We start from the raw sequence: 23,111 nt of genomic DNA on the forward strand, positions 1-23,111 counted from the left end.
AGCAGGAAAGGGCTTTGGCAAATACTAGAACGCATCGGGTGTCCCCCAAAGTTCCTCAACATGATTATCCAACTGCACGAAAACCAACAAGGTCGGGTCAGATACAGCAATGAGCTCTCTGAACCCTTCTCCATTAACAATAGCGTGAAGCAAGGCTGTGTTCTCGCACCAACCCTCTTTTCAATCTTCTTCAGCATGATGCTGAACCAAGCCATGAAAGACCCCAACAATGAAGACGCTGTTTACATCCAGTACCGCACGGATGGGAGTCTCTTCAATCTGAGGCGCCTGCAAGCTCACACCAAGACACAAGAGAAACTTGTCCGTGAACTACTCTTTGCAGATGATGCCGCTTTAGTTGCCCATTCAGAGCCAGCTCTTCAGCGCTTGACGTCCTGCTTTGCGGAAACTGCCAAAATGTTTGGCCTGGAAGTCAGCCTGAAGAAAACTGAGGTCCTCCATCAGCCAGCTCCCCACCATGACTACCAGCCCCCCCACATCTCCATTGGGCACACAAAACTCAAAACGGTCAACCAGTTTACCTATCTCGGCTGCACCATTTCATCGGATGCAAGGATCGACAATGAGATAGACAACAGACTCGCCAAGGCAAATAGCGCCTTTGGAAGACTACACAAAAGAGTCTGGAAAAACAACCAACTGAAAAACCTCACAAAGATAAGCGTATACAGAGCCGTTGTCATACCCACACTCCTGTTCGGCTCCGAATCATGGGTCCTCTACCGGCACCACCTACGGCTCCTAGAACGCTTCCACCAGCATTGTCTCCGCTCCATCCTCCACATCCATTGGAGCGCTTTCATCCCTAACGTCGAAGTACTCGAGATGGCAGAGGTCGACAGCATCGAGTCCACGCTGCTGAAGATCCAGCTGCGCTGGATGGGTCACGTCTCCAGAATGGAGGACCATCGCCTTCCCAAGATCGTGTTATATGGCGAGCTCTCCACTGGCCACCGTGACAGAGGTGCACCAAAGAAAAGGTACAAGGACTGCCTAAAGAAATCTCTTGGTGCCTGCCACATTGACCACCGCCAGTGGGCTGATAACGCCTCAAACCGTGCATCTTGGCGCCTCACAGTTTGGCGGGCAGCAACCTCCTTTGAAGAAGACCGCAGAGCCCACCTCACTGACAAAAGGCAAAGGAGGAAAAACCCAACACCCAACTCCAACCAACCAATTTTCCCCTGCAACCGCTGCAACCGTGTCTGCCTGTCCCGCATCGGACTTGTCAGCCACAAACGAGCCTGCAGCTGACGTGGACTTTTTACCCCCTCCATAAATCTTCGTCCGCGAAGCCAAGCCAAAGAATAAAGTACTGTACACAGTTTGACCTGCTGAGTTTCTCCATCTTTGTGTTTTTACTAGATTAGGATTAAACTCAGGTTCACAGCAAGAGCTGTGAGGCAGAAACTCTATTCTGTGCACAGTGAGAACACTTGTAAATGGAGGGAGAGTGGAGAGATTTTAAGGAAATTGGAAAATATTAGAAACAAGAGGAGATTTAAGGTTATCAGGAAGCAATATTAAATGTTGGAGAGACAATGACATAAAGGAATCCACAACAATGAGGTGTAAGGGAAGAAGCAACAATGGTCATAAAGAGGTATACTAAACTTAGAGAAAACATTTAGAGATCAGAGTGAAGGAAGAATAATTACAGAAGGATGGTGTAGTAGTGCTAATGTTTGGGATAGCTCAGATATAAGGAATCAAGGAAGATATATATGGCAAAAAAAAAGTATTGTATATATTAATAGAGCGTTTTGGTGCATAGAAAAGCATCAGGAGGATAAAATCAGTGATGGATAGAAAATCAGTTGAAATTTAGTTGGTGACTGTGGTAGGTGCCAAATGGAGCTGAGGCAGAGGGTTGGTGAAGAATGAAAGTAGAAGAGATCATAAAATGAAGTCTCCAGAGCACTTGCATATATAAACTAAAGGATCAAGGAAAGAAGGTCATCATGGACAAGTTTAATACACCAAATGTCCAGTATATTTATCAAACTCAGAGAGTATTACAAGCCTGACAAAAACAGGATTGATTATATATCATTTATAATCTCTTAAAAGCTCTCCGAATCACTTTCTTGAAGTTGAGATTCTAAATTTTCCTTCTATATTGATTTTCATCTAATAAGCATAATGGCTTCAAGTTCTACCTTCGTGCATGATGGAACTGGCAGCGTATTGCCTACGCAATTTTTTTGTGTGTGGTGACTTTTCCAGAGTAGGACATTGTTCTGAAACCATGTGTCAGAGGACAATGAAGATATTTGCACAACATAACTGCATAGGAATTGAAACAAATCAACTGTGGCATACAAGGAACAGAGTTCTTACCCAGGGGCTACTCAAGAAGCATTTGATTGACAGTTGGCTTCTGGAACATGGCTCTGTGTCATGACAGGGATCATTTATTTGTTCCTAAACTGTCTTAGGCAGTTTATGAACAAGGAATCATTTTTTGAGCTTAACCAGCAAAAATATCTGATCACAACAAAACATGCCATTTGGCAGGCATTCACAACCTAATGCAAGAGCAGTACTAAACTTGAACCAAAGCCAAAGAAGAATCAAGAACTATTTTTAAAAATCAATAGAAAAATTAAATGATCAATGTGTTGACCCCATTACCTCTGTGGGGTGTCAACTGACAGTGTGGAACAAAAGACTTTAAACCAAACAACTTAATCTTTATTAGCACTCTAGCACTCAACCTAATTAAGCATACATTTCTGAAGTTAACTTCCAATAATTCCACATTTGATTTATTGTTCGAACTTATCACTTACATTAAATCACAAGACTCACAGCTTGAACTCAAATGCTCTTTAGATGAGATGAACTTCATAGTGTTCACTGAGTCCTAACTCATGGCTCCTTCCAATTGTTGTTCCCAGGAAGTTGCTGTCTATGCCTTGGACAGCTCTTATTCATTTGACTTTTCTAAAGACTCTTTTTGTTGTAAGCCAGCTCAGGAATCTCATGACTGAAGTCAATCATTCAAGTTGCCCCTCATTTAAGAACTGTGTAAACAAGACACCTCTCTATCAGGGAAGAGAGTTCTTAATTAAATGAGTGCTTTTCAGCTCCTTCACAGGAAGTCAGTACTCCAAGAATTCCATCCGCTCGTTCTGTGTCCAAAGTCAGTTCAGAACATTGTGAAAGATCTCAGCTTAGCTCTCACATTAATACTGACCAGTTGTCAGTCATGGAGTTAAACTGGAAATTCTCCAGTCACTGGGGTTGTAATGCAATTGCACAATTGTCAATCATGCAATCTGGTACTCAACCCCAGCATCTGAAGACTTTCTTGTTTAAATCCAGTTTCTCCAGTTGTCAATCAGAACATTTTCAAATATATACAGTATCTTGGTCAATGTGGTTTATGGTGTGAAAAATAAAAAAATTTTTTTAAAAATCAGAACATTTTCCTTCACTATGATTCATTAGGCTCTTTCAAGTTGCCATGTAAAATGAGGTTAACTGGGCAATTTGCTCAGTTGATAACCCAGGTACATGACTATTTGAAAGAATCCAACCAGGTCAAAACCCAACCGGGTCTCAGAATTACCTTAGAGATGGTCAGGTGAACCAGTAAAACTTACCCAGGCATCCTGCTCTAGCGAATTGAAAGGGGAAATGGCCAACCTGGTTACTCTGGTGACATCAGCACTTGCACACATGCGTCACAGTGAAACCCCTGGGGTGAAATGTCACTGCTGCAAACAGGGGGGGAGTGGTTGCTGCCATGATTGGGGGACACACGATATGTTGCTGCTGTGATCAGGAGGGGCAGCGGTGTGCCGTTACCACAAACACTACTCTAATTTGCGGCCACAGCTCAATGCAGGTGTGCGGGAGCAATGGTAATTTTCCTTACCCATAATCCCCCATGCCACTGGAGCAGTTCAAGCAGCCTGGGGCATTATGGTAAGGAAGGTGTCCATTGCTCCCACACTCCCGTATTGAGGCATCGTTGTGGACCAAGTGGCATTCGCTGCAGTGGTGAATGACGGGGGAACTGATGGGGCGGGCAACTGATGGGGGAGATGACTGACGGACAGGAGCTGGGGGTGTCTGATGGCTGGGGGGCCAAGAGTGGAGAGGCAACTGTCTGTCAGGAATGGGGGTCAACTAGTGTCCGGGAGGTGGGGGGGGAGCGACTGATGGGGGGAGGCGACTGATGGGGATGAGGGGATGTTTAGGAGAACTTTAAAACCAAAAGGGCTACGTCACTTACCACATCATTGCAGGGGCAGGATTCCCCCTTAAATTGCTAGGTTGGCGATTTATCAGGTAGGTCTAGCTGTGATTTGAAAGGTGCACCCATGACCCAGTCATCACACCTGGGTCCTAGGAGGGCTACCCAGAAGCTGCAATTTGAAAGCACCTACTGTCTATTTATTTCTCTCTCAGTGGGGATGATTTTATTTTAATTGTATTTACATTTCCAATATTTTTTAAAAACCTGGATAAGGATTATGCCTCATCATTTATATGTTTCAATGGCCTCTGGATCCTCAGTGACCTCAGAACAACAGTTCAAGTGTGAAATATTCATACGAGAACATGAGTAAGGTGGAGCACCAATCTGCCCTGCAACCTTAAGCTAGAATTCCTGTTTATCCCTATCATTCTCCACTGTGTGAATTCACCATAAACAGAGAGGATTCTTCATTATTCATTCTTCATATACAAGTTTATACAGTGGGTGGGGACAGGTTTTTCAGCTTTGTCCTGGCCCTATGCTGCTCTGCTTAATTTTATATACTGTACTGTATATGTACATGTAATAGTCGAGTTTTGGGAATCAATTTTTGGGAATCAATAAATTTTGGGGCGGGGGGTCGACATTTACAATTATTCAAGGTGACGGGAGCTCGGATGGCTGGGACCATGTTCGGGGCTTCAGGAGCTGGGATGGGTGGACAGTCAAAGTGAGGGTTCATGGTTGGGGCATTGGGTGCTCTGATGGGTGTGTGTGTGTGTGGTCAGGCCGTCAGAAACTCAGATGGGTGTGCAGTCAGGGCCAAAAATATAGGGATCGTCTTTTATATGGGATATACAGAAAATACACACATTTGGGGCAAAAAATAGGGGGTCAACTTTACACTGGGTCAACTATTACACAAGTATATATGGTAACTTATTATTCTAGACATCTATCCTGGGAATTTTACAATCTACATAGATCAGTTATAAATATTAGATGCATTTAACAAAAGACATTTTCGGTGTACCTGAATTTCTTCTTCATAAATAGCTTACGGGTTCATTGGAATGAAGAGGATTGTGATTTTTAGCTTCAGGGGAGATTTTAAAATCTGATATGATCCTTTTAAAGTCCCTGGGATTTAAGGTACTGTAATGTCCTGAAGTGAGGACTGCCTAAAATTCAAAAAACAAGGAGTAGGAATAAATGGGTCATTTTGATTTAGAAGTTGCTGCAGGGATTGGTGCTCGAGCTACTGCTATTCATGATCCATATCAAAAAATTGGATCAGGATACCAAATATAACATATCCATGTTCATCAATGTGACTTGCAAGGCACTCACAAGCATCTTTCACACTTGCAAGTGGTCCCAGGAATTAACAGCCAGTCGGTCTTTAAAGTGTCTAGTGTGAAAGGAAAATCTTCTCAATGCCAGCGTCAGATGACATCATGCCACACCATGGATTGACGGCCTCGACCCCTAGTACAATCCCAGGTTTCTGCAGACACCAGCATTCAATTCAGGCAAGTGTAGAATGGGCAATTGCATTGTGGGATTGAAACGACCCAAGTTTTTGTGTAAATGCAGGAACATGAAGGAAGAAAAGATTAAAATGAAAGTATAAACTTTGCCATGGAAAAGTCACAGCAGGAGAAAGAGAGAAAGGAAATAAATACCAATAAATAGCAACAGCGGACAATTTTTAAACAGTGTGGGAAAGTTGGTAGCGCTATAGTCCACAATTTATAAAGACCATGGGAAAAAGTGATGGCGCACCTGACTTCCCAGAATGTCATGCAGAAAAGAAACCCCTCCATGAATACTCTGTGCATGCAGCTATGCACACAGTCCTTTCTTTGCCACATGGCATTCTGAGAGGGCAGGTCCACATCGCTTTTTCCCATGGTATTTACATATTGTACACGATAGCGCTACCAACTTTTCCACACTGTTTAAAAATTGTCCACTATTGCTTTTTATTGCTAGTGCTTTCCCACAGTCCCTTATAAAGGTTTATATAGGTTGGCACAACAACAACAGGGGCTGAAGGGCTCATACTGTGGGGTACACAAATCTTAATTATGTTATAATTAGGCATGATTAATTTTCTTCATCTATAAGATCATAATACATTGATCAGATCCACCATCACTCGATGCGTCATGACGTCACCGGTAGAAGGTAGAACAGTCCTAAGCATGGGGGTGGCACCTTGCAAGTGTGAGAGCATTCAGTGTTCCAGTTAGGGGTGGTCAAGTGTGAAAAGCTAAACCCCTATTCCTATCCTGGGACATTCAACAGCTGGCTTAGTGGGATGCAAGCGTGAAATGGGCTACAGAGACTTCAGGAGAATGTGGTGGGGCTAAGCAATGACACGATGAATGAAAAAATGTGAGGTCACCCACTTCTCTTTACTTGAGTACAGTTGTTTGCACGATTGATCAGTAGAAATTCTGCATGGCCGGCAGGAAAAAAAAATCCCAGGTTGTATGTTGGGTCATGTATACACTCTGACAATAAAACTGAACTTTGTTAGAAAAAAATAGAACAACAAAAGTTTGCTTTAAATGGTGAGCAATTAAAAAGTTTTGATGTTCTGAGGGGCTTGAATACTATTGCACATGAATTATTGACAGTTAATATGAAGGTACAGCAAGCAATGCTGCGTTGTCTCCGCTCCATCCTCAACATCCATTGGAGCGCTTACATCCCTAACGTCGAAGTACTCGAGATGGCAGAGGTCGACAGCATCGAGTCCACGCTGCTGAAGATCCAGCTGCGCTGGATGGGTCACGTCTCCAGAATGGAGGACCATCGCCTTCCCAAGATCGTGTTATATGGCGAGCTCTCCACTGGCCACCGTGACAGAGGTGCACCAAAGAAAAGGTACAAGGACTGCCTAAAGAAATCTCTTGGTGCCTGCCACATTGACCACCGCCAGTGGGCTGATATCGCCTCAAACCGTGCATCTTGACGCCTCACAGTTTGGCGGGCAGCAACCTCCTTTGAAGAAGACCGCAGAGCCTACCTCACTGACAAAAGGCAAAGGAGGAAAAACCCAACACCCAACCCCAACCCACCAATTTTCCCCTGCAACCGCTGCAATCGTGTCTGCCTGTCCCACATCGGACTTGTCAGCCACAAGACGTGGACTTTTTACCCCCTCCATAAATCTTCGTCCGCGAAGCCAAGCAAAAGAAAGACAGCAAGCAATTAAGAAGATATGCTAACCTTTATTACAAGGGGGTTTGAATACAGAAGTAAAAATGCCAGACTGCAGCAAAGTAGGGTTCTCCTGAAACTGCACTTAGAATGTTTTGTATGATGTACTATTAATTATTCCAAAGTCTGTTGTTGAGAACCCAATAGGCTTTTATTCACTTAAGAACAAGGGCACATCAATACTGTTTGACTGTCCTGCCTGAGGAGGGAGCTCTAGAACAGTCACCTTTATCCAGGAGCCTGTGTGGAGGGACCACAGGTAAAATCAGCCTATAGGTATGTCTGACCAGACAATTATATGCAACACAGCGGTTTACCACATTCACCCCTTGTTTTTAAAGAGTCCAGAGGGGTGAAGTGGAACTTACAAAGTCACAAATGAAAAGTCACAAATTCAGTCTTTCAGGCAGTCTGGTTGTTCATTGAGACCATTGTACCGGTTGCAGCTGCGATGCAGCAGAGGGTCCTGGACAGTCTTGAGCACCTGTACGTACTCATCAGTGTTGTGCTGGTGGATAGGCGCTGATGAGCCTGGTGTATCCTCCCTTGAGGTAGAGGGAGTTGGTGGCTGTACATAGCAGGGACCTGATAGAGTGGAGTGCCTCTGGGAGGATCTCCTTCCAGTGGGAGACTGAGAGGCCCTTAGAGCACAAGGCTAGGAGGACTGCCTTCCAAACTGTATCATTCTCTCTCTCCATTTGTCCGTTATCCTGGGGGTTGTAACTAGTGATCCTGCTCGTGGCAATGCCCCTGGCCAACAGGTACTGGCGCAGCTCATCACTCATAAAGGAAGGCCTCTGGTCACTGTGGATATAACTGGGGAAGCTAAACAGAGGCTGTGCAGGGCCTTGATGACTGTGGCAGCAATCATGTCCGAGAAGGGGATGGCAAATAGAAAACGGGAGTATTCATCAATGGTGATTAAAAAAAGCTTTGCAGTCGGTGGAGGGCAGGGGTCCTTTAAAATCGACACTGAGTCACTCAAAGGGGCGGGTGGCTTTAATTAATGGTGCCCTGTCTGGCCGGTAGAAATGCAGTTTAAATGGCAGCGCAGACCTGGCAGTTCTTTGTCATGGACCTGATCTTGTCGATGAAGTACGGCAGGTTACCCGCTTTGACAAAGTGAAATAACCTAGTGACTCCAGGGTGACAGAGATCTTCGTGGAGGCTTTGCAGCCGATCGATCTCTGCAATGGCACAGGTCCCGCAGGACAGGGTATCTGGCGGCTCAAAGTTTTCTAGCTGGTACAGACACTTCAATTCTCCACCTTAGTATTTTGTCATTTTTGATTTTACCCCACAGCTGATTGTTAAACATGAATGTGATAGCACATTGGTCAATCAGCAAGGTGATTACCAGCCAGGTAATGGCACCAGGGCCACACTACCTCAACAATAGCTTGGGCCTCTTTCTCAACTGAGGAGTGTCAAATCTTGGAGCCCTGCAAGGTACATGAAAAAAAAATGCAACTGCCTGCTTGCCTGGTTAAGGGTGGCCGCCAGAGCTCGCAACTCGTATTGATCCACCATGCGGTCTATTTCCCACTAGAAGACTGAGACGCAGTTCCTGACACCAAAGGGGACCTGCAGGAAATGATAGAGGCGGCCATCCGCCTTGAATGCCATATACTGGTGGTCCTCTGGGCGGATAGGGAGCTGGTGGTACGCTGACCTCAGGTCAATGGTCGAAATAACCCAATACTGGGCGATTTGGTTGACCATATCGGTGATGCATGGGAGGGGGTGTGCATTCAATTGCCTGTATCTGTTGATAGTCTGACTGTAGTCGATGACCATCCTATTCTTTTCCCCATTCCACACTACCACCACTTGTGCTCTCCAAGAGCTGGTGCTGGGCTCAATAATCCCCTCCTTGAGTAAGCGCTGTACCCCTGTCTGGATGTAGGCCCTGTTCCCGGCACCATTTACTTTTAATGGTGACCAGGTTACAGTCGGGGGTGAGGTTGGCAAATAATGACCGGGGGGGGGGGGGGGGGGTTAATTTTAAGTGTGGAAAGCCTTCAGGTCATATATGGTGAGCGGTTTGGTTGCTAGCCGTGTATTATGGGGGGGGTTGAGGAGGACAGGTGGCATGGTTTGAAAATTTGCCAGTTGTACACAGTGAGGGGTGGACGAGCCCCATCGAACTCCATCATCGTGCTTTTAAGGTGACACTGAAAATCAAGTCCCAACAGCACAGCAGCGGAGAGCTGTGACATTACCATCAGTCAAAAGTCCTTATATTCAGTACCCCGAACCATTAGAGTCACTACGCAGAAGGCCCAGACATCCTCTGTATGTGACTTGGATGCCAAGGAGACCTTCTGGTTCATCTGCAGCACTGTGAGGGAGAGGCGCTGCACTGTGTGTGGGTGTATAAAACTCTCCATGCTCCTGCTATCGAATAAGCAACTTGCCACATGACCTTTTACCTGGATATCCATCATCGACCTGGTGAGTTAATGTGGGCTGTCCTGCTTGAGTGTGATAGAGGCCAGTGTTGGATCGCTGCACATTGCTGTTGTGAAAAACGGCAGTGTTCAAGATGGTAGCCCCAGGGCCCACACACAGTGTTCCTGGATCCAGAAGATGGCGGCCTCCACGGAATGCATGAGGCGCTGCAGTGTCCAGAAGATGGTGCCCAAGATGGTGGCTCTCACGGATCGCACATGGTGCAGATGGTTCCGGGTGATGGCAGTGTCCAGGATGGTGGGCCCTTCGATCTGCATGTGGCACTGCTTGGAAGAGATTTTGGAATAGTGGCCCTTCTTCCCACAGCTGGTGCACGTTGAATCCTTTGCTGGGCAGCATTTCCTCTGATGCTTGCCCAGGTGGAAGAAATAACATTTTGGGTGCTTCCAGAGCACTGCAGCTGTGCTCGGGTCATTATTGGACCCAGCAGAGAGCGACAGAAGGTGGTCGCAGAGCACTGCTGCAGTGGTGGAGTCGTTAGTGGAGCAGGGTGGTGTTGGCACATCCCAAGATGGCAGCATCCAGGGCAACCACGAGATGGCCACATTGTCCGTCGAGTAGGCCTCTATACTCTGGAGAGCCATCTCCAGTGTACCTGCCAGCTCAACAGATCTCTGCAGACTCTGAGCTTCCCTTGCTCCAAGAGTCTCTGTCGTATGTAGTTCAACCTGATCCCCACGACTCAGGCATCCCAGATCAGGTCCTCTGTATACTCTGCAGCAGACACAGCCTTGCATTCACAGGCCCTGCCGAGAGCTCGCAGGGGTCTAAGATGTTTGGCATTGGACTCACTGGGTCATTGTTTGAGGGTCACCAGCAGATGTCTGGCGTAGACAATGTTGATCTTTCATAGATATTGATCTTTAAGTATGTCCATAGCTTTCTGATATGATGTGGCATTCTGATCATGGAGTACACCAGGGTGCCAACCCAAGGAGTGCAGCACTTGCAGTTTATCATCCTCTGATCATATGATAGTGAAGGAAGCCTGCAGGAATGCTTCAAAACAGTGCAGCCAGAGCTCAAAGTTGGTGGATGCCTCAGGTGATTGAGGGTTGATCTCCAGCTTTAATGGCTTTAGGATTTGCTCCATTGTAAAAAAAACTTTAAGCGAATAAAATTGATGCACCATCAAAAGATTGTTGTTGAGAAACCATTAGGCTTTTATTCTCTTAAGAACAAAGGAACATCCATACTGTTTAACTGTCCTGCATGGAGGAGGGGCTGTAGAACAGTCACCTTTATACAGGAGCCCTGGGGGGGTGGGGGGGGCGGGGGAGGGTGCCCACAGCATCAATCAGCCAATGGGTGTGCCTAGCCAGATAATTATGCAGCACAGTGGTTTACCACAGTATACATGCCTGATCTCTGTATTGAAGAAGGATACATTATAAAAGAAGGTGTGTCCCAAAACTTGGCATAATCCGGTTAAATTATGCTTACAGTTGGAGGGGGAGGGGGAACAGCTCAGGGCCTACTAAAATATTTTGTGTGAAAGCTGAATCCAATTTTGTAACTGATATGATTTCACCTGGATGTTATCATCAGCTCGATCTATTCCAGGTAAGAGTAATCTTGGAATGCACAGAACAAATAAAATTAATGTCCAATTTCCAGACTATAATGTTGAAGGTTCTGGATGTTTAAACATTTGAGCTAATGGCACAGGAAAAGGTGCAGACATTTGAAATCACAGGATTTCCATTAATGTTACAAGCCGATCATTGGAACAGAGGTGAAAATTAATCGCGTGACTGAAAAGATACCAGAGGTGGAAAAGATTCAGGCTCCTTAAGATAGGCCTGCAACAGCAAGAATGTTTACAGGATCCTGGCTTGTAGTTTTCTGGAACCATTTTCATGGCTGAGAGGCCAGCAGGTGTTGTGAGTAAATTGTGAATCAATATCACAGGCATGAGGGAGAAAGAGAAAGAAATAATGTGAAATATGGAAGAGATTCCAAAGAGTAAAACTATTGCAAATGATTTTCAAAAGAAAAAAAAGAGGAAAATTTGAATAATATTGTATTTGTGTTGTAGGTTAGTATATAACTGAATGTACAAAATATTGCCAATGGGATTTGATGAGTTCAGGCAATACATGGCTATGGCAAACACAAGAAATGAAACTGAATCTGCCTGGATGAAAAATTTTCATGGAGATAAACAGCATAAAAGGGATGGCTGGAAGAGTTCATCAAAGATTCTATTACAGCACGAGCACACAAGGATGATAGAGAAAATGATGGAAAACAGAGTATTTTGTCAAAGTACTTGATTAAAATGGGACATGGTATGATGTTGTGAATATATTATAGTCATGAAACCATAGAGGTGAGATGCAGGAAGAGATTATGTTGACAAATTACAAAACAATGCAGAGACAATTGATTGGCTGGCTTTAATTATGAAACAGACTGGGGCAAAAGTTATGTCAATGGAATGACTTTCCTGGCCTATTTTCTATAAGAGAAGAAAGAGAACAGCTGAAGTAAAAGATTAATAATAGATCAGGAAATGTTTCTGGGCAATGTAATGTAAAGGCAGCAAAACATCTAAAAAGAAATAAAAATTGGAGACAGAGCTGTCAAAGATAAAACTGTTAAATAAAAGAATGAAAACTCAGCAAAATATAAAAATATCCAGCCCAGAAAACATAGATAAAGCCTCACCAGCTGAGGCATAAAAATGGGAAATACTAAAAGATGTGAATACTATGTGGAAAAATGCAGTAGTAATTTTCCAAGTCAACTCATCAAGGAAGTAAAAGCTTTTTATTTTTAAAATATTTTTATTATTGTTTTATAATATAAACAATTGAACAATACAATTGCATATGTGCTACAATTATACAATGTGCTATAAGATTTGGAAAAATGAAAAAAAAAACATTATACTGTAGCAACTGAGTCGCAGTGCGAAATGAAGAACGAGAAAATGATCAGACGTAGTCAAGTCCAAATTCAGTAAGTCATTTACTCAAACATTTACTCACAGCTTTTTTAAAATCCTGCACGTTCCAAATGATGTCAAGACGTCACTCGGAACCTCCAGAGCCGGTTCGATTAAGCCTCCGGTAACCTGATACATGAATGCCTCTCAATATCCAGTACACAAGTTGTACGATTGTTTCGTAACACTCTGAAGGGGCTCTCATACAACCTTTGTAAGGGTGGCCCGTGTGCCTCTCTACACACAAACACAAACTCACAGTCCCAAAGTTTCTTTGGGATGAAGGGTGCCATTGTTCCATGCCTTGATGTGGGAACTGGGGCCAATTTTCCAAGCTGCTCCCGCAGTCTGCGGGCACGAACTCCCCAGGTACAATGAGCGGGGATCTATAAAGCAACTCTGCCAGTGAGGAGTTGCGATCCTCCTTGAGTGCTGTTCTTACTCCTAGGAGGATCCAGGGCAGCTCGTCCACCCAAGCAGGCCCCTGGAGGCAGGCCATCAGTGCAGCCTTCACATGCCTATGGAACTGCTCCACCAGGCATTCGACTGCAACTGGTAGGCTGTAGTATGGTGGAGCTGCATTCCCAGCAATTGCGACAAAACATCCCAGAGTGCAGAGGTAAACTGTGGGCCTCTGTTGGAGGTGATGTTGGGTAAGCCGAACTGAGAAACCCAAGCACAAATAAAAGTTCTGGTGCATGAATCAGTCAATGAATCCATCATAGGAACTGGCTCTGGCCACCTAGTGAATTTGTCGATGACTGATAACAAGTACCTAGACCCTCGTTACACCAGAAGCAGGCCAACAATGTCGACATGCACGAGGTCGAATGTGCGCTACCGTGGCTGGAACAGCTGAAGTGGCGCTTTCACGTACCTTTGCACTTTTGCAGATTGGCAGTCCATTCATGTCTTTGCCCAGTTCATACCTGCTTTTTGAGTCCTTGCCGTACAAACTTTTCAGCAATCAGGCAGACCATCACTCAAAAGGAGGGGTGGGACAGTCTGTGAATGGCATCATAAATGCAATGTCTCCATGCAGCAGGGACGATAGAGCAAGACTGACATGTGGAAACGTTGCACAGGAGAGTGGTACCTTGTGGCCCAAAAGTTACATCCTTGAGTTGCAGGCTCATGACGGCAGCTCTATAAGCCAGGAGAGCACCATATACTGCTTGAATGGAGAAGCAGGACAGGGCATCAGCCACCACATTACTCTTACTGGAGATATGTTTAATCCTGGTTGAAAACACGGATACGTAAGATAGGTGGCATTGCTGGCAGGCTGACCAGAGATCTGATGCCTTCGCCAAGACAAACGTTAACAGTTTGTGATCAGTAAAAACCGTGAAGTCCCTGCCTTCCAAAAAATAGCTTAGGTTAAGCACCAGCAGTTCCCTATTCAATATGCTGTATTTCATTTCTGGGTGGAGGGTGGAGGTGCCTACTAAAAAATGTTAGAGGATTCCATTGTCCATTGGTGTACTGTTCCAAGACCTCGCCTACTGCCGCATCGGACGCATCTATCGTCAAGGCAGTTGGTACATCCATTTGTGGATGGACCAGCAATGTTGCCTTCGCTAGGGCGTCTTTGGTCTGCTGGAATGCTACCATCGTCTCATTTGTCCACTCGAGTTCTTTGGCATCGTTAGACATGAGGTTGAAGAGGGGTTTCATAATATGAGCTGCAGAGGGTAAAAAGCGACAATAGAAATTGACCATCCCCACAAATTCCTGGAGTCATTTGATGGAATTTGGGCCTCATGAATTTGAGGATGGCTTCCAGCTTACTTGGCAATGGAACGACAGCCAAGCTACTGATCTGATGTCCCAAGAACTCAATAGACGACTGCCTGAATTTGCACTTGGCAGGGTTCACAGTTAGCCCGAACTCCTGTAGGTGGTGGCAAAGTAAACACAGATGCTGCAGGTGCTCTTTGTGGAAGTAGCCAGTGATGAGTATGCCATCCAAGTATATGAAAAGGAAGTCCAGACCACACCCCATTGTGCCCATCAGTCACTGGAATGTTTGTGCAGCATTTTTGAGGCCAAAAGTCCTTCTCAAAAATTCAAAGAGGCTAAATGGTGTTATGATGGTGGTCATGGGCACATCCTCAGACCAAGACAATTTTAGAAAATATCCTGGTCCCATGAAGATTAGCTGTAAAGTCCTGTATATGGGGCACTGGATAGAGGTCTACAGTGGTAGTGTTGTTAAGACATCTGTAATCCCCAAAAGGTCACCAGTTTCCTGTGGCTTTAGGCACCATATGTAGCGGGGAAGCCCACAGCCTAATAGACCTGCATACGATTCCAAGTTCCTCCATTTTGTGGAACTTTTGTTTTTCAAGCCAAACTTGAAGTTTGGACGGCAAGCATCAGGCTTGGGCATGTAGAGAAGATCCTTGGGTGAGGATGTGGTGTGTGTCGCCATGTTTGGTGTAACAGTGTAGAACTGGGGAGTGACAATGTCTGGAAATGTCATATCAGAATCAGAATGTCCAGAAATGTCATAGCCATTGACACAGAGTCATGTTTGTTCATGGGAACATCCACCCTCGTCGCTGGTACTTGTGGAGTCTGGGTCTCTGGGTGTGATGCAGCACTAATTTCTGTGGGCCTTGCACCTTCCTGTTTCACACGCCGCAGAATGTATGCACGGGCAGCCACTGTTCGAGGGTTATCAAAGTCCTCGTCAGCCAACATGAGGCAGATGTCTTCTGGCATATGATCTAAAAACAACTGCTCGAAGAGCAAGCAAGGCCTATGGCCATCTGCCAGTGCTAACATGTCATTCACAAACTCCGAAGAGGCGTGGTCCCCAGGCCATCGATATGGAGGAGCCATGCAGTTCGCTCACATCGTGAGAGACCATAAATCCAGAGAAGGATGGCTTTTAGGGCTTCACACTTGCCGAGAGCTGTTGGGTCCCAAAGGACCAGCTGTGTCCTGGTCGAGAGCGCTTACCACATGATACCACTTTGTGGCGTCTACTTTTATCTTGTGAATGTGGAAGTGTGCCTCAGTCTGCCCGAACCAAACTTCAGGTTGCATGATCAAAAGACATGCATTTTGAGCAAAACCGCTGCATTGTCCACGTTGGGTCCAAAATCCTTTTGGGCCCATCAGGACCACCAAATGAAGTGCGAAATGAAGAATGAGAAAATGATCAGATGTAGTGGTCGAAATTCAGTAAAAGTTGTTTACTCAGTCACACGCAGCTTTTTTAAAACCCCACACATTCCAAATGATGTAATCGCATTGAGATGTCACGACATCACTTGGAACCTCCCGTGCTAGTTTGATTAAGCCTCCGGTGAGCCGCTACAATACAGTATTCTCCTAATGAGGAAATCCAGAGCACAGAACACAATCATAGCAATAAAATAAGATTTAACAAAAAAAAAACAAAAAGAAAAATTTCAAAACCCTTTCCTCAAAGCAAGGTTGAAAGTTTTCATGTATGAATCAAATGACAACTACTTGGAGAGGAACAACACAGTGCCAAAATTCCATAACAACCTTAAATCTTAAGATAAATGGGGCCCATGTCTTTTGGACCTTAACATTTGAATCCTTGATAGCATATCTAATATTTCCTAGAGTTAAACAAGCCATACTATCTCTTAGCCATTGTGCATGTGTAAGTGGAGTATCGTCTTCCCATTTAATCAAAATTGCGTGTCAGGCTTTCAATGACGTAAAGATAAAATTCAGCTTTGAATTGAAGTCAGTAATACATCAACATCTTGAAACAATCCAAAAAGAACAATTAAAGAGTAAAGTTCTAATTTTAACTTAAAAATTACTAATAGTGTTTGAAAACAACCTTTCCAAAATTATTCTAAGCTAAGGCAGGTCTAGAACATATGAACTAAAGAAACATCATCTATTTTACATTTGTCACATAGAGGATTTATGTATGATTAAAAATGAGACAATTTAACTTTAGACATATGTGCTCCATGTACCACTTTAAATTGCAGTAAACAATGTCATGAACAAAAGGAGCTAGTGTTAATCAAATTAAAAATGAAGTCCCAAACATTATCGGACAATGAAAGATTCAAATCTTGCTCCCAGGCATTCTTGATTTAAACTGGGGGGAGGGGGGGGCTAGCCTTAGATCACCCAAATTATCATAAAAAAGAGATATTAAGTCTTTATGGGAAGATTGTAGATCCAAAAAGTCACCTGAAAGATTCTAGAAAAATCGGGAAACTGAGATTGAACAAAGTGTCAAATTTGTAAACATCTAAAAAATATGAGTTTTGGGTAAATTAAATTTTACCACCAATTGTTCAAAAGATGCAAAATTGTTGCCAATAAAAAGGATTTTAAAATATTTAATACCCAATCTGTGCCAGTCACTGAAGGCAGTGGCTTGTAAAGAAGGTAGAAAAAGGTGATTGGATATAATTGGGCTGGCAAATGAAAAACTCTGAAATCCAAAACACTTTCTAAATTGTGCCCATATTCTCAAACTGTTTAATTATCGGGTTATCAGTTAGTTAGTATAAATAAGAAGATTAAGAAGACCCTCGAATTAACAAAAAGGAAGTATTCTTAACAAAATTAAGTTCCATTTCTATCCATGTGGAACAGTCAACACAAGTATCAAATTGCAGCAAAAGGATCAAATTACATATATTAGCCACCCAGTAATATCAGAATCAGAATTTATTGTCATGAAATTCAGTGATATACGGTGTTTTAGAATAAAATCTAAAATTAGAAAACGCCAAACCTCCATCCATTTTAGCTTTTTGAAGATGAACTTCATTTAAGCAAGGGCATTTTCCTCGCCATGTATAAGAAGATATAAGCGAATCAAGTGAATTGAAAAAAGATTTAGGAATGAAAATTGGTATAGATTGGAAAAGATGCAAAAATTTAAATAAAATTTAATAGAATTGATACCAATCATTAAAATAAAGGTGGCCATCCAAATAGGAATAATTTAACATGATTAAATAAAATAGAAAAAATTTCCTTAAAAAGATGTTTTTAACACCTAGTAATTGTAATACCAAGATAAGTAAATTGATTTTTCACAATTTTAAAAGGAAAATTAAAATATTTTGGTAAAGGACCATTTAGAGGTAAACGTTCACTCTTGTGCAGATTCAACATATCCGAAAAAATGGCTAAATTGAGATAACAAAGATAATATGCTTGGTAAATAAACAATCTGGATTAGATACAAAAGGCAAAAGATCATCTGCATATAAGGAAATTTTATGTTTAATGTCCTTTCTATAAATTCCTGTAAAATTTCTACTTTCCCAAAGGGCAATTACTAGAGGTTTTAATACCAAATCAAAAAGTAATGGACTTAAAGAACAGCTTTCACAAGCACCCTGTTGAAGATTAAAAAGTTTTGATTGTTGTAGGTTAGTAAGAATCGAAGCAGTAGGACATAAATATAATAATTTAATCCATTTTCCCAGACAATTAAAAATTGTATACAGAATACAGAATTATGGCTTACGGCCATAATGGGGACAAAGAGATGGGTTGTAACTTTGTGGGAATGGGTCCTCAGACTGCCACAAGGAACAGGTTCTCGGGGTGCTGCGAGGATTGTGGATCTCAGGCTGCCACAGGGAATGGGGAGCGGGGACTTTGGGCTGTCACTGGGAGCGAGGGCCATTGTATATAGTACTTTTAATACAAAATATGTTCTTGTACAGTAGTTTAATAAAGATTTTTTTTAACTTTTGGTCATATGTTCAGGTGGACATTACTCGCGTAGGTCGGAAGTCAAGGACTACCTGCATAACCAAAGTGAAAATTAAAAAGTTTGAAGCAAGGAAACACAATACAACCACATGTATAAATAATTCATGTTCCCTTCACACTATCAGCAGAAAATAAATAAATAAAAGCTGATGTGTTAAATTCACCAAAACATCTAGTCGGTGAGCATTCAAAATAATACCATATCATTAATAGTTTAAAGAAAAACTCCTAAAATATAAAGATACAATTATGACTTTTCAAGCTCAATAGAACAAGTATCTAAAACCTATGCATGATTAATGTAAGATTTTCCACACTTAAAATGGAATATGCACATGTACATTATTCTAATGTTGGCCCTATTTTTCCAGGATCGCTTAATAAACTAAGCACTCAACCCTATTTTCCCACCATATTACTTGTGTTATTGATAAATGAATAACCAAAATAGGTAATTACTCTCAACGTTAATAAAGTAAAACTAATATATTCCATTTAAATCTTTACTGTCAAAAGAAAAACAAAATAAGCAAAAGTTAAAAAAAATTAAAGAAAACACAAAATCATTAAACCATATAGTGAACAACATACCCCTCAATTAACAAAAAGAGAACAGACAAACTTGCCCACACAAAATAAAACAAAGAAAATCCATCAGAATAGAAAAAACTTCAGACACAAATTAATAGCTCATATTAGACATGGTTGAAGGAGATTCATTCAAAACTTTGTATGCCTCTTCCACCTATTTCAGAATTTCCTTGTGACCGTCTTCAAAAGTGATCTGCCGATGAGCTGGATGTAACAAAGCAGGTTGGAATCCTTTCTTGTACAGCTCAGACACGACTTTATTATATTCTTTCCACATATCTATAACTTCACCACAGTAGTCTTCAACTATTTTAATTTGTTGCCCCTGATAATTCAGATTTCTTCTCAGACAAGCCTCGCAGATAACACAATCCTTTACTTGGTAATTATGAAACTGGAGGATTACTGAATGAGAGTCGTGTCCCAAAGTTGGCTTGGCAGTTAAGGATCAATGAGTTTTGCCAACCTCAGGCTTCTTAGAAAAAAAACTCCCTTCCAAGCCTCCATGAGTAAATTTGAAAAGAAGTTGGTCAGCTGTCTTCATTTAAGCCCGAGATCCATATATTTTGACGCCTGCTTCTACTCTCCAAATCAACCACTTTCGTAGCTAACTTGAAGTTGTTAGCAGACAATTCAGAACAAAGAGTTTCAAGCTTGTTAAAACATTCATTAACTAACTCCAAACCAGCCTCCTCAACTCCCAAGCGATCGTCAATTGCTGATATCGACTGTACAACCTTTTCAAGTGCAGATTTAATTTCCCATTGAGTTTCCTTTAACAATAACAATGCAGTTATATCCCATATATATTTGTTCAACATGTCAAAATTGGAGTCTGCAGTCCAAGATCGTGTCTCTTCCTCCCTTTTGCCATTTTTTGCAGATTTAGTATTTCCAATAGCAGTCATTTTGAAAAACATCAATATTAATTAGTGAAGGGGAAAAGTATGAAACATTGGTTTAAAATTAAAAGTGCATGAATGGGAAAAGTTACAAAACAAACAAGAGCACCTAACTACTGCTGTTATGCCATGCAGTAGCCAGTCGGGAGTCCAAAGAAGTAAAGGCAAATTCATTTTTGACCTGGAATTTGCAAAGATTGCAGTAAGAATTCAAAAATGAACTCAATGCAGTCTTGGAATTTAAATACATGAATTATCTATCATAAACTGCTAGTCAACAAGTAGAAGTTTGTGTTCAAAGCCCATCTAGAAATATCAATTATGAGAAAACCAGCACAGATTTTCCTCTGTAACAGAAATAAAGTCACAGGCTTTCAGAGAACAGGCTGGAAGGGAGAGACAAGTTTTAAGCCAAGGAACATTCCAGACAGGAAATTAGAATTGATGATCTCTTCTGCCCTATCATAACAAAGTAATCACAGTACTCCAGGGCTCTAGAATGCATAATGTTTTGAACACAAAGATGCTAAATGCCTTGCCAACCGATTCCACGACCTGTCAAACAGACTCCCATTCATAAACTGACTTCCCGCCCAGACGTGGCTGAGTGACTCCACTACTTGTCAGGAGCAATCTAGCTGTCAAAAGCTTCAGGATGCACATAGCCACACTGAAGAGACCTTCAAACCCCAAACTAACACCTTCCCTCCCTATTGTAGGTATTGATGGCTTTCTGTTTAGGGAAGAACTGGCATTTGCAAGGGTTAATGAATGACTGGAACTAAGGCACACAGCACGGAAATCACTGTATATTGCAAACAGCTTTTCAGACTGCTTCCACTGTATATGCTACAAATTCCTTCTTCTTTGGCTTGGCTTCGCGAACGAAGATTTATGGAGGGGGTAAATGTCCACGTCAGCTGCAGGCTCATTTGTGGCTGACAAGTCCGATGCGGGACAGGTTGCAGGGGAAAATTGGTGGGTTGGGGTTGGGTGTTGGGTTTTTCCTCCTTTGCCTTTCGTCAGTGAGGTGGGCTCTGCGGTCTTCTTCAAAGGAGGTTGCTGCCCGCCGTAAAGTGAGGCGCCAAGATGCACGGTTTGAGGCGAGATCAGCCCACTGGGCGGTGGTCAATGTGGCAGGCACCAAGAGATTTCTTAAGGCAGTCCTATCTTTTAATTATATGCACATTAAAAAGCCAGTTGTTGTCAACCATTTTCCTGCCTTTAGAAATGTGCAAATACTGACTATAATGCCTTAATTTGTAACAATACTTTCAGAGATAACTCTCTAATCTGTATGCAAGAATGGTCCTTAAATATTGTACCCCTCAACTGGATTGTTTGAATGAGGTTCAACAGTATTAGTGAGGTGACCTTGTCTACCTGCCTCTAATATTGCTCATTACCACTGGCGTGAGTCAATAAAATCTGAGTTTTGTACTTTGTGGTTTTGCTGCACTTTTTGTACCTTGACAGGAAGCGTGACTTTAACAATGCCTGCAAACTCTGAAGTTATGTAACCTGCAAAACCCGCAAGGCCAAGTGACATTACAAAGCGCAAGGGGGCAAGTGACTTCCAATTGAATTATATTCCCTTTGGCAGATCCAAACAAAATGTACTTTGATGAATTATATTCCCTTTGGCAGATCCAAACAAAATGTTCTTTGAATTTTATTAGCTTGGTGAAGGGAGCTCAGTATCTGTGAACTGTATCAGTACCGAGACACAAGAGACTGGAGAAGCTGGAAATCAGAGAGAAAAACACGTTTGACGTGCTCAGTATCTGCAGTTTTAACGTTTTAATGTCGATATGCTTTTATACTTAAAATAAAATATGAAAGGGCAGAAGGCAAGACTGGTTAAATTATAAAAGATCTAACTGTGCAAAATCAAAAGGCGGTGAAAACGTAGAATAATTAATCCAAAATAAATGAATGATGGCAATCTGAGGAGAAAATGGTTAAAGGATTACATTCTGCTGTCATTTGGCTCATATGCCTGCAGTGCCCAGCATTAGATTCATTGTTCAAGACTCGACACCTCTGATATAATAGGCCCCCACATATAGAGTGCAGCCAAGGAATAAATGATGTGGTCCCCTCTCATTGTGTGGAACAGCAGTCAACACTGGAACTGAGGGCATAGAAATGTCTGCATTGTAGATGCAGCCTGATTGTTTCAAATTAAACAGGTACAAACATAAAACTCCTTAATTTATTTTGTCAATTTATTTGAAACGTCTTCATGAAACAATTTTCTTTCATACTGCTCACGATTGCAAATGGTCAGGCTATTATTTTTTATTAAGCCAAAAGGTTTTAATTTACATGTTAGCATGGAGAGGCAATCGACACAAGCATTTGAAGAATATGTTTGTTATTTGATTCTATTTATTGCTTTTGGGCTTTTAGTGAGATCTAATTTTTTTTGTTTATGGAAAACAATTGTGCCCCTACAACCTTCACATGGATTCCTCATCAGCTACTGTAAAGTGAAGATATATAGTCTCTTGCATTTCATTCTTTTGCATATAAATCTGATCATTTTGTCACAGTAGCAAAAACATACAACTCTAATAAATAAGATCAATGCATTTCTATCATATACAATAAAGGTTTCAATGAGTAAATGACATTTGGATTTTGTCACATTAGGTTCTGGACTGTTACTTGTATTTTGGAGATAATTTTCAACTAATCCCCATATTATATGAAACTAAATATGAAACTTTATATGAAACAAAACACCCCTAACCAACTCCTGGAGGAAATACCTGTTCACGAAATGATATGTTTAACTGTTGTGGATTCACTTAACAAAGAATCAAGCATGATTTTCTTCATGAAAAATCCACCTATTATTTGTATCAGTTGGAAACTACTGTATGGTGTATACAAAGAGCTGAAAACTGGATCTGTCACACACAAAACAGACTGAAAACTATGCTCCCACTTTTCACCTCAATTTTAATGTCAAAAATGAAATTGTGGA

Source organism: Narcine bancroftii, chromosome 9, assembly GCF_036971445.1.
Source record: "Narcine bancroftii isolate sNarBan1 chromosome 9, sNarBan1.hap1, whole genome shotgun sequence".
Taxonomy (NCBI): Eukaryota; Metazoa; Chordata; class Chondrichthyes; order Torpediniformes; family Narcinidae; genus Narcine; species Narcine bancroftii.